Raw genomic sequence first — 2,297 nt, 5'->3', positions numbered from 1 at the left:
CTAGCCAAGTGACAAGAATGTCAAGTGATCTGACGAAACCTTTCATGATAATACATATGTGTATAATTACTCCTTTGTCTCAATATCTTTATTGATCCCAAGGCATAGATAGTGTCACCCTTGTATAGATCAATGTCTATTTATCTTGATTCCGAAATATACTATTTAACGAATAAGTCCAATATCTTATATTGACTTAGTTCGGTATGGCCATGCATATTTATAGTCATATTTCATCAAGAGGCCTAAAGATATATCTCCTGTTTATGAGGAGGGACAAATCCCATCTAGGACACTCATGTCCCTTAGCATGATTCATCAAGTACCCATCAACCAACGTTATGATTATCCTTTTACAGACAACGTTAGAATGGCAACAAAGCACTTGAGTCCACATCTAGAGATCATAGTGGTTTCAGGTCTAAGAGTGATATACATTATTATCATTGTGAGAATATCTTATGACAATTTCATAACTTACTATGTAGTATTCTCACGGTGGGTCAATCCAATATAAATATTACTCCTAATATTTATATCTATGTATAGACTTGATATCTCATATCTATGACCCATGAGATGCGGTCATCAGTCTACATACATAATAGTCTCAACACTTTATTATTATCCTTTATTCATATTAAAGCTTTGACTACGGATACATTTAAGAATAGTGTTCTATAAGATAATGTAATCTCATGATTAAGTCACACTTAATATATTATTACACGAACTATCTATTCTAAGGACTTTATTAACATTATCTAAATATAATAAATAGTGCCATATATTATTCAATAATAAAATTCATGATACATAAGATAGGTTTAACATAAACTATTGGCCTCTAGGGCTTACACCAACAATCTCCCACTAGCACTAGAGCCAATTAGGCATAAACCTAATACCCATAGATCTAGTATGACCATCATGCTTCTGCTGGGCAAGAGCTTTAGTAAGTGGATCAGCGACATTGTCCAATGTTGGTACTTTGCATATTTTAACATCTCCTCTTTCGATAATCTCTCGAATAAGATGATAACGCCTTTGTATGTGTTTGGATTTCTGGTGAGATCTAGGTTCTTTGGCTTGTGCGATTGCACCATTGTTATCACATAGTAATTCAATGGGATCCACAATACTCGGAACTATTCCAAGATCAGAAATAAATTTATTAATCCAAACAGCTTCTTTTGCGGCATTGGATGCAGCAATATACTCGGCTTCAGTTGTAGAATCAGCGACTGTTTCTTGCTTTGAACTTTTCCAGCTTACAGCACCGCCATTTAAGCAAAACACATATCCAGATTACGATTTAAAGTCATCATGATCGGTCTGAAAACTAGCATCAGTGTAACCAATTACAGAGAGCTCTTCTTGACCTCCATAGATCAAGAAGGTATCCTTAGTTCTTCTCAAGTACATAAGGATATTCTTGACAGCAATCCAATGATCGTTGCCAGGATTAGACTGGTATCTGCTCGTAGCACTTAAAGCATACGAGACATCTGGTCGAGTACATATCATAGCATACATGATAGAACCAATTGCTGAAGCATATGGAATGTCACGCATTCGATCCCTTTCATCATTAGTCGAAGGGGATTGAGTCTTTGATGGATTTAATCCTGACGACATAGGAATGAATCCTTTCTTGGAATCATGCATATTGAAACGTCTCAGGACTTTGTCTATATATGTACCCTGACTTAAGCCAAGCAATCTTTGTGATCTATCTCTATAGATCCTGATTCCTAATATATAGGAGGCTTCACCTAAGTCTTTCATAGAAAAGCATTTGCCTAACCAAGTTTAGATTTCTTGTAATGTAGGGATGTCATTTCCGATTAATAATATGTCATCCACATATAAAATTAGAAATGAAACTATGCTCCCACTAACCTTCTTGTAAACACAAGGCTCATCTTCATTTTTAATGAATCCATACTGTTGTACAGTTTCATCAAAGCGAAGATTCCAACTTCTAGAAGCTTGCTTCAATCCATAGATTGATCGCTGCAACTTGCATACCTTTTTGGTTGCTTTAGGATCGCCAAAAGCTTCAGGTTGTGTCATGTACACATCCTCAAGAAGATTTCCATTAAGGAAAGCAGTTTTGACATCCATTTGCCAGATTTCATAATCGTGGTGTGCTGCGATAGCAAGTAAGATCCGAATGGATTTAATCATTGCAACTGGTGAAAAGGTTTCATCATAGTCTACACCATGAATTTGTTTGAAGCATTTAGCAACCAGTCGCACTTTGTAGGCACTAACCTTTCCATCCATGTCAATTT

The 2,297-nt window shown here is 35.9% G+C and overlaps 1 pseudogene; it reads right to left on the bottom strand.

Annotated features, from left to right (window-relative positions):
• Positions 1–879: 879 nt before the first annotated feature.
• Positions 880–1,575, bottom strand: LOC120579904 (secreted RxLR effector protein 161-like; annotated as a pseudogene).
• Between the last annotated feature and the right edge of the window lie 722 nt (positions 1,576–2,297).

This window comes from Medicago truncatula, chromosome 4, assembly GCF_003473485.1.
Source record: "Medicago truncatula cultivar Jemalong A17 chromosome 4, MtrunA17r5.0-ANR, whole genome shotgun sequence".
NCBI classification, from domain to species: domain Eukaryota; kingdom Viridiplantae; phylum Streptophyta; class Magnoliopsida; order Fabales; family Fabaceae; genus Medicago; species Medicago truncatula.
The sequence above is the reverse complement of the archived record's forward strand: the minus strand, read 5'-3'. Positions and strand labels throughout refer to the sequence as shown.